This window comes from Homalodisca vitripennis, chromosome 1 (assembly GCF_021130785.1).
Source record: "Homalodisca vitripennis isolate AUS2020 chromosome 1, UT_GWSS_2.1, whole genome shotgun sequence".
In the NCBI taxonomy this organism is placed as follows: domain Eukaryota; kingdom Metazoa; phylum Arthropoda; class Insecta; order Hemiptera; family Cicadellidae; genus Homalodisca; species Homalodisca vitripennis.
The window spans coordinates 178,500,018-178,511,133 of NC_060207.1; the positions used below are offsets into that span (position 1 = coordinate 178,500,018).

Consider the following 11,116-nt stretch of genomic DNA (forward strand, 5'->3'; position numbering starts at 1 on the left):
GGGGATTTTTAACTCCATAGAGCATCTGCATCAGATATGACAACATTTCAAACTTTTTGTATCTTAGTCTCCTTCTTGAGTGAATATATATACAAGGTAGGAGTACACCACAGCACTTGTCACTAAACAAATTTCGCTGAAGTTGCTTCCAAAATCTCAAATCTATAACTTATTTAATGCTCGGGATGTATTTAGCCAAATAGGCAGGCAGACAGAGTCTACCGGAAAATAGTTTTAAATACCAAAAATACTCCAAAATGGCACTCTAGAAGTAGGGGTCATTTTAAAAATATTTTCAAATGTAAATGTTCTTCAAACCGTACCTCATTTTAAAGTTAAATTAGTTCCATTTCTCAACCATCAAAGATAAAGCCAGACTAAATAGAAAAGATTAGTTTTCAAGATAATGTTTGTTGTACTAAAAAATTTAGTTTATTGTAAGTGTAATGAAAATTATACCTTGTTATTTGAATTGTTTAAATTTTACAAGTTTGAAATAACCTAAATTTAAACTATTTTTAAAAGTTGGAAATGTACTGAAAAGTGACAACTATAAATATTCTTTTATACCTTTAGTAACTTTGTATAAAAATTTGGATTTGCTAAATTTTTTTTATCGTCGTAGTAGTAAAAGAACTGTGATACTGTACAACTTAGAAATTATGGAGCACCGTGTATACAATATGCTAAATACATTAAAACCTTTTTCAAAATTATCAGTGAATACGGACCTTTAAAATGTTGTACGGCTCGACCTATCTTTACGTTTCAAAATGTTTAAAACAATTACAATGACCCCCCTCCCCACAAAAGTGCCATTTTAGGGTATTTTTGCATTTTAGTAATTATTTAGCCGAAGTCTTTGGAGTCGAAATACAAATTTGGGGGTTTTCGTTGAGACGAAGAAGGTTGGTTTTTTCGGTGTGCCGTTATACATCGCGGACGGGTGGTCTGCCTCGCCCTGTACATGCCATAACTACTGTACGTATCGCGTAACAGGCTTCGCTGAGGTGCATGCAATATTTCATGTCTATAGCATGAAATAACATATTGTGTTATTAAGTCACTTGTTAAAATCTCACTTGATTGTACTCAGCTTATTTACAAATGTATTTATACTGCAATATTCTCGTTGCCGTCATGCTATAAAATCAATGTAAAAACGATCACGAAGTGACGTCTCAACTAGGTAATTGGTATGGCAGAGGAGGCTCCACTGCGTACAGCGATATACCACTACAGTTACTCCTACAGATATTTTTTTAAATACTGTAATTCAAACAAAAAGTAAGGTAGCTAATTTTGTAGGCTTTTAAGAAATATTAAGTATTTTTATTTGATAACATATTTGTAAGATAACACTTTTACTTAGCCTAAGCGAACGCCAGATATGTGATATAAATATATATGAAGCTACATACGTACTCTGCAAGTATATATGGCCTAAAATCTCAAAGTAATTATATTTTACAAACTAATAAAAACCCAAACTCATTATCTCATTGCTCTCTCAAAATCCTTTCTCAGTTCTAACCAATTTGAGATGTGGTAAAATATTATATATTTAAATAAATATATTATATAATAATGCCACGCAAAATATCATTTAATGTTAATTTCTAGGTTAATTATTTCCAAATAAAAACGTCTCCATTTGTAGTTTTTAAGTGTGGATTAAGATCTATAAATACAGGAAACAAGTAAGCATCATTGACTTGTAGGCGTAAACTAGGTTTGGTAGTTTTGGTTATCATGATATGCCATACTATCTACAAATCTCTAATTATAATATTAATTATCGGCACGTTACTTTAGCTTCAATTTTTGTGTTACAGTGGATGAAACAGGCATTCCTAATTCTAATATTTTTTTTAATTGCCTAGTTGTTATTATTTTAATATATCTTCATTTAGAATGACTTTTTTAATCAGGTGAGACAGTATAAGAATATTTATTTCGATAAAAGATTGTTTAGGAATGTTACTCAGTACTTAATTATTTGAATTCGTACTGTATAAAAGAGAAAATTTTCAATTTAAATAATAAATCAACATAATTGTGTTACCACATTAATGAAGAACAATTAACAATCTATAATATATAACAAAAATAAGTAAATTAAAAATATATGTAAACGAACAAAAGGTGGCAACGTCTCTCAGAACTGGAGCGACAAAGGAAGTAACTCATCGACAATAAAGAGGATGTACACTTGAAGCACCCACGGCAGATTTCCTGAGGAAGCTTTATTTTGTACCTGGCACTTGTAGGAGTCTCCACTTTCTTCACTCAAAGGGCGAAGTTCAATTGGACAAAGCCGAACTTAATTATCTGATAAGTGTATCAAATAATTAATTCAAAAGTTCCCTACTTGTGTCAATAAATCAATAGTAATACATTAACATTACTCACTCAACTTTACAGCTATTCCAACTTGTGCTGTAATATGAAACATTAGTTTCCCAACAGAGTCGAGCTGTAAATAGACTGAACCCTTCAGCTGCCCTACAAGTTTACTAACCACTTCCTTTCGACGTGACTGAATAGACAGTTTCAACATTAACTTCAAGGCACAACCCGTATAAGCCCACGAGGTCAATTTCGACCCACTACTAGCACAACATCATGTAAACTACCGACGTGAGTTACAAAGTTCTGAATATATATGTATTATATATGCTAGTACACTAACATTATAATTGGTACGTTTTGTATATTTCATGTTCAGTTGACTGAATAAATTGAAATTCCAAAATAATTAATCTGTCATTATTAATATGTGAATCTTTACAAAAATATTATTTAAAGTATAAAAATATAAATTATTTCTATATCATTTATATTGTATATAAAGTACAAATGTCACGTCACACTTTTTATTTATAAAAAGGTATATGCAGCACAAAAATTATATTTACATAGGATTAAAGAATACTTAATACATTTATATAAGCTCAAAATGAGCATGGAATAGACCGGTAGACGCCCAAGCGAACTTTTTTTTCCTCCCATATACTTATCAGGATTTCTGATCACTTCTTGACTTATCAACAGTCACTGCACACAGCTCTGATTCGTTTCTTTAAGTGTTTAATATTCGTATTAAACATGTATTCGTATATATATTCATACATATATATTCGTAACGTACGTACGTTATGATGGTGCATATTTCCAGGCAAGTGAAAAGTAGCCTCAACACTAAAAACAATTTGGTTTACAAAATGTTGATCTCTGGATCTGTTATTGATCCAAAATGTTATTTTGGATCTGTCCAAAATAACAACAGCAAAGTCATACCTTTTTAATTTGTCATTTGGCTTAAACCGTTATTTATTTCAGGTTATTAACCACTAAATTTAAGTCTTTTCATAAAAACTTTGTGAACTGTATACTTAGGGCATTAAACTCACGTCCACGTTACCGCTCAGACTTTTTGGACTTATTACAAAACGGTCTTGAATGTGTTCGACGGTTGGATCTCCTGTTTATAGCCTACTTGTCCGCGTTTTGTCGAATAAGCTGCCTGTTTCCTTAAACGTGTTATCCCTTCAATAAATACTGCGTCTTTCAGAAGGATGTTCATGAAACACTCGACGATAATCACACTGCACTGAAGTCACAGTAAATTTGCTAGCAACAAAATATAATACTGAACTTTTCTTTACAAAGTTGCCATTACGGCTGTTTTCGTTGTATAGTTAGCCACATATGAGAACAGTGGGTAACGCAAGGAGTTAAAACAAAACTTTACAAACAACTGTGTCAATTTATTTCCGTTTTATAGACCTTAGCTCGATAATAGAATAGCTACAATCAATTAGTATATAGCTGAATTTGATATATTTTGTATTCTTTGGTTGAGAGTAACTGCGGAAGGATGCCATCATTACAATTAATTTTTCTTTCTCAGACTTTTAACAGTTCAATAGTCGATTTAAATATACAGGACAATTATAGGAAAGACTATTGTGTAATGTAAATTATTTTATCTGTACTTAAACATATTGCAACAAAATGTGCTTTTACAGCTTCCATACAGATACTCCAGGTTGATATTTTAAAGTTAGAATACTGGCTATCCTCAATGTGATACGTAATTACATAAAATAATAAATTGTGTTTTATTTAATGGAAAACCATTACATGCAAGTACATACATTACAATATACATTCAATGTTAGAAAAAATTACACTGATGGCCGCAGGCAACAACATTAATTAAACAATAGTGCATGAGAGACATCCAAGTAAAAAAAGTGACAGCGTATACAACCAATGACAATACTATAAGTAATATAAATAACAAATATCATAAGTCAATATAAATTGTGTGTGTGTGTGTGTGTGTGTGTGTGTGTGTGTGTGTGTGTGTGTGTGTGTGTGTGTGTGTGTGTGTGTGTGTGTGTGTGTGTGTGTGTGTGTTTGATAAAGAAGAATCATTAACGTAAATATATCTATAAGCATTAACAAAAGAGATTGTGCAACATTCCATAATGATGAACAACATTCATCATGCATCAACATTCATCTTTTAAAGCGTACAAACACAAGTTCCAAGTATTATTTTTAGCTGTGTAAATAAAATTACACGTATCCGCTTTTGTACATGTAAAAGACAGATTTGACTCTTTTGCATGTTCGAGACAAATTTTTATTTTTATTGAGAAGGATATAATTTTGTAGTGTAATACCTTTAAAACCATTTTAATATAGCTCCTCGACCTAAGACAACATTTTTAATATAGTTTAACTGATGATCAGATATTGGGTCCTGAAACTCAAGTGATCTTATTTGGATAAGTGAATAAGTGAGATGGGCATATAATTTTTATTTATTTAGGTTAATATTTAATGAATACATTTATTTTTTTAATGTCAATACCATAATTTCCATCATTCACGGTCACATTTTTTAAATAATAAAATCGTTGCACACAACACGACTACGAACAAATACTACTTGGAAGTCTAATTTACCCAACGAAGTTTGTGTCTTACAAATTTTAACATATGCGCAAATATAACTCTTCATATTCTCAATATCTATATTGGTAATAAAAATATTCGTGTTTTGGTAATTCAAGATAGAGTAAAGTTTAGATAGTTGAATTTCAATACTACTCAAGGCTACCACAAGGCAACCTCACTAACCAGATTGGCAAGTTAAGTCCATGAGCCAAAGTTGCAAGAGCAAGTTAAGGTCTAAACGAGATTTGGTAAAGTTTAACTTGCAGTGTTAAGCTGTGCGTGAACAATATGATCAGACTTGACTGTTACGGGTCCTTAACTAATTGCACTCATGAACCGAGAGTTACAGTTATCCAAAATCCAATTTACTGTATCTGCTTATCCATTATTTCATCATAGCACATTATTTTTGATCAAAGAATTTCGTTACATTGGAGTGGATTTCATTTGTATAGGATTTCAGTTTTTTTTTATTTTAAATTAACTTTTAACAACAATTTTTGAGCATTTTTTGCTCACACAACATTTTCCACTTAATGGGGTATAAAGAAAAAATTTGAGAGCCATTTAACCCTAGTTTGCTTTTTAGACCAAGAACATTAATAGAGTTTCAAAATCTTGTAGAACCTTTGTAGTACAATGTTTATTTATAAGAACGCCACAAATGTACTTAAATATCCAGCTTAAAGCAGAAAATTATAGGGAGGGTCACAAATTAGCTTATACAGTTTTAAATACAATCCAACCTCATCTTTATACAAAAAAGAGCAGAAAGAGATACATGCCAACGTTTGGTACTAAATATAGTTTGCGATCCGAAAGTATGAAACATAATCAGCGTTGCTTAGTAACTTGCTTTGCAATCTGCCTCACTGCTTTACACAGCTACAGTTCTTTTCAAATAACAGGAGTATTTATAATTTCTTACGTGTCTTACATTAAACTCTATAAACTTTTAGTGATTCGGAATCAATGTGTATTGTATCTAAATTGTTTCAACACTATATGTAAATAGTGTAATACTTGAATTGTCTTTGTAATGAGCTAATGAAATTGAGGTTTTTGGGGGCTCCAAAATATTACTACTACGGGTAGATAATTTCTTAAGTACATCCTGATCCTGAAAATATAGTACAGATTTTGATGTAAAATTAAAGTTTAAATTTAAGATTGTGGTTATTAGATTCTTATTAAATAATATCACATTATAAATGTTGTTATTCATAAATTAGACTAATAAATATAATCAAAATTAGACAAAATAAATTGCGTTCCATCCATGATTAAAATTTATTTTCTTTCTTTAAGGTTTTAAAAAATGCTTTATCAAATTATACAGCCTGTACTATTTAATGATGACTAAATAGGCTATACGTATTAAACATTTAACAAAACATCAGTAAATGACTTTAACATTAATTTAAACTATTTTAAAAATAATATTTTAAAGGCAAAACTAAATATTACATAATTATAAAAACTTATCTAGGTATTTATTCACTCTTATACTACACGCAAAATAGGCTACTTATTACAATCTAAATAAGCAGCTAAGGTATGGAAAACTGGCCGAAAAATTTTAGTCATACATGATTTTTTTTCTATTCAAATTATACGTCTGAGGGAAAAAATAATTACAGTACTATTTGTCTTTTTGTGTTGTTTCTTGACGCAGAATATCATCGATTCTTTACTCTTCCAATCTTCTTTTTCTGCCATAATATAAGGCACGTTTTTATAGTTTTTTATTTATTATTCACAAAATGGATCAATGTAAAATATTATATTTGAATTAGACCATTGGTGTGGTCCAACTGTGAAAAATATAAATGATCACTGTTATAATAAATTTAATTTTATTTTGTGTATTTTAATTTTTCAACAATGGCACTCCTCCTACTGGCTAGTTTATCAACTACTACAATACTACTGGAGTTTCAAAAAGATTTTTACTAGATAATTGCATTTCATAACCAAACGTAGTTTATACGATGTAAAATGTTCCTAAAGATACCATACCAACATATTTGTATAAAGCCAAACTTTAACAAATTTTATATTTTACATTTACATATATTTTTCCCCATAACAATAAAAAATAGTCAAAACAAATTATTGAAAGTAATCATTTATGTAGAGATATAAATAAGGCTTGCTTAAATTGTTCATATTTTTTATTATACGGTAGTTTATATGTCGATGATAAGATTTCAGATACATTTCTTTACCATTTATTATGCTCTCGGTTTAACTGGAACTATGCAAATAATACAAAATGCAGCTCTAAAACCCCTGAATTATAGCTAAACATTCCAACTGTTTGCTATAAAACATGATTATAACTAACTCAAATACTCCCTGCTTTTTCGTTCTTACTGTACGGAAATAATTTAAATTAGCGGATCTAAAAAGGATACAATTATTTAAATAGAATGTTTTCATGGAAACCGATCAAAATAACCGATTTTCAGTTGGTAACTATGTTATCAACAGACTTTATTTACAAACAATAAACGTTTGTCGGCATGAAACAAAACCAAACATAATATTTTACCCCCGTTTCGGTCCATGAGCACATTATTCAAGTTTTATTTGTTTGTTTTACGTCAGCAGCATTACAATTACTTGATGCCGTATATCTTTAAAAATTCATTCTATTGAAGGATAAACTCGTGCTTTCTTGCAATAATAACAAACGGGATCTGCGTTACGTTACCCATGTATAGATTTAGGTCATAAAATTACATACGTATACGTTTAGGTCAGTCATTTTATACGTATTAAAAAAATATACTTCACTTTACTCAATATACTGTATTAAATATGATGTAGTATGAGTATGATATAAATGTAGTAAGTTGTAGTAAACTTACTCATCTTATTTAAATTTTAAATTTCCTACAGATTTTAGGACAGAAACATTTCAAATTAATTTGGATGAACGTAGATATAAACAGAAACTCCCTTCTATTTTACTTTTTACTTATTTTGCGTAGTAAGTAAATAATGTTTTTATTTACTTATTATTATGAAGTATTTTAATTTTGTAGTAAATGTACGCGATATTATTTTAAACAGATTTTTAATATAATGCTTATTAACAAAGTTTGAAAGAGTGGTACCCGAAACCACAATTTTGCAGGAGATTTAGACACGACATGATGCTTTTTTAATCTTTATTCTGAGTTGCTTTCTAAATTAGATCAAACGTCCATTCTGAGAATAGAGATTGTAGTTGCATAGAAGATTTTGGTTCCCCTTGTAGATTAGATCGAGTGGGAGATCTCAGGATCTATAACTTAAATTTGAAATTAGATCCAATCCACGACATTTGGGAAATTTTCAGGGAATTTCTTTTAAATATACGCCACTCCACTGTATAGTCCAACCAACCTCTTGTTAAGTCGCTATACTCTGTATCAAAAGTTAATAATATTTTCAGGTATTATAATATTAATAATGTACTGAGGTGATAGGATGGTTTTATTTCTGTCTCTCTGTTTTTTTTTTTTTTTTTTTTTTTTCTTTTTGTCTGTCGGCCAGAGTAACTAATGGCAGAGAATTAAATTATTCTTCAAATATATTGTCTTAAATAAAAACGAAAAGATACAGTATTTAATCTTCAAAATTATTTCTAAACTCAAGAAAATGTAACTTTACAAAATTTCCGATAGTAATTTATTACCACATTCGTTGCATTTCCACATAAGCAATGCCGAATTCAATTATGGTGCATGTCACTCCATGGGATTTGACTGAGCGTTAGCGAACATTTTCACATTGGTCTTATGGGTATAATCGGGGTAATCGCAGAATAAATCAATTTTTAAACAAACTGAATGCAATCATATGATATTTTAACATTTTTTATATTAACACAGTAGCCTAATGAAATTAGCTATGGACTTGAAATATTACCTGCTACCTCATCGAACCACGAAAAAAGTACACGTAGTTTCCTAGTGTACTTTTTAAAACTAAAGATGATTTGTAATTCAATATTAATGATCCATCGAGACTATCTGAGTGCAAGAACGCGTTGTAAGCGAAAGTCGATAATTTGTAACTATTTTTTTAAAAACTAACTGTAAAACTAAAGATAGAAACATAAACCAAATAAACAAAAATTATTAACTATACAAACATTTAATACAACCAGAGCTCACAGTAACAGACTTTTACAAAGTTTTTTTAAGCGTTAAATTAATACAATTAATTATTGCATTTGTAAAATAAATTTATTTAATGTAAAATACGACTACTTGTATAAATATACACATGTTTTGGTTATAATGATTCACACTTTGTCCTCACAGTGTGCCGGGATAAGAGTGGTGATCACACAGCATGAAGCTCTGAGCAGAGTGCAATAACACTGTGTCATAAAGCCCGCTCTCGTGTCGTGGTGATGTGTGTAAACAGCGGGGCTGACCTCGCCTGTGCAAGGCTTCATCAGCTCGTCTACATGCAACGGCTCTATAGTTAACTTAAGTCAAATTTAAATTAAATGTTGTACTACAAATAAATACTGTGTTATTTTTACTCGTATTCTATTTTACCCATTCTAATAGGTACAGTTGGTTATCGATCTAGACCCGGGTGAATTACCACCCATCTTAATTCATTCGTTTAAATTGGCAAAATGTTAGTGATGCTTCTAAATCTGGATCTTGGAAATTAATACCCCACCAAGAAGGATGGTTCTTTGAAATTGTTCTTTGAAAGTGAGATAAATATATTACATAGAACAATTGTCTGTCTATTACAAGTTGGCAATACTATTGTGTATTACAGAATGGGTAGGCTGCAAGGGTTTCCCATTATATATAGTAAGTTACTTTCAGTTTCTCTGGATAAAATTTTTTACATTAATAATTATTTAAATGCTTTAGCATGCATGTTCAATTTGTTAATTTATTTCAAAAGTGACTGCATGAGTAGTATAGTGTTTCGCCAATATGTTGGAGTATTTATAAAATCAAAACATTATTTACTTTTATTTATTTCCTTTAGTTTTACTTTGTTACACTTATTAGTATTTCCTGATTTATTAGCATATATTTTTAGTAAGTATTGAATGTCAATACCAATACTTAAACTGAATACAATATTTTAGTATTGATTATCAAGCTGCCAGCTAATGTTAAAACAAAGTTCCAAACTCCAGCAGATTGGGAAGAAATTTGAATTTTAAAAATATTAAAATATTTATATTAATGTTATTATAAAATCAATAAAACACTTGCTACTTTCTGTGACATGAACACACGACAGTCTCGCAGGTGTTAAATACTACCCTTTACTATTTGTAGAATTGTAGAAGCAAGGTAGTTAATTTGCAGTAGTAAATTAATCTGAGGGCATTTTTATTAATATTCGGCTTAACAAAGGCGGTCAACCGAAAAAACAAAGATATAAAATACTCAGACCTCCATAAGCCTGTCCATAAGCCCTATCTATTGCAAAGTAATATATAATTACAATAACCTTAAAACGAGCCAATTTGCATAAATTTACCTACTCATTCTAATAATTATCTCTTTCTTTTACTATTGAAATTCGGTTTATAACAGTTGATAAGTATATAAGTACTATTATGCTATAACAAGTATATACGAGTATAACAGGTAGAAGGACGCCACACCACGTGGTGCGTAACGGACTTCACTATAAGTGTATCCAAAACTTCAAGCCTATAGCCTTTTCGTTTTCGAGATTTTCCTGCCGTCAGATAGGCATAAACGTACGTACATTATACAGAAAATGTGGGTCATCCTACTAACGTACATTATACAGAAAATGTGTGTCATCCTACTAACGTACATTATACAGAAAATGTGTGTCATCCTACTAACGTACATTATACAGAAAATGTGTGTCATCCTACTAACGTACATTATACAGAAAATGTGTGTCATCCTACTAACGTACATTATACAGAAAATGTGTGTCATCCTACTAAGTGCTTAAATGAAGCTCAGCCAAATTCCATGGTCGTAAAATGTAAATGCACCATTTGATATCATTCAATCTTGTGTGAGTAGAAATTAGGTTCGTGTTAAATTTAAAATCTACGAGTGACCTTCATCGTGATTTTTCACATGATCCGTTCACATTTTTGTTTATTGAGTTAAGCTTTATAGCC

At 30.3% G+C, this 11,116-nt stretch overlaps 1 long non-coding RNA gene across 1 annotated transcript; it reads left to right on the plus strand.

Moving 5' to 3' along the window:
• Positions 1 to 3: 3 nt before the first annotated feature.
• On the plus strand, positions 4 to 9,513 carry LOC124352777. Its single transcript, XR_006921536.1, has 2 exons — positions 4 to 96; positions 9,288 to 9,513. It is a non-coding gene; the product is annotated as an uncharacterized LOC124352777 (long non-coding RNA).
• The last annotated feature ends 1,603 nt before the right edge of the window (positions 9,514 to 11,116 follow it).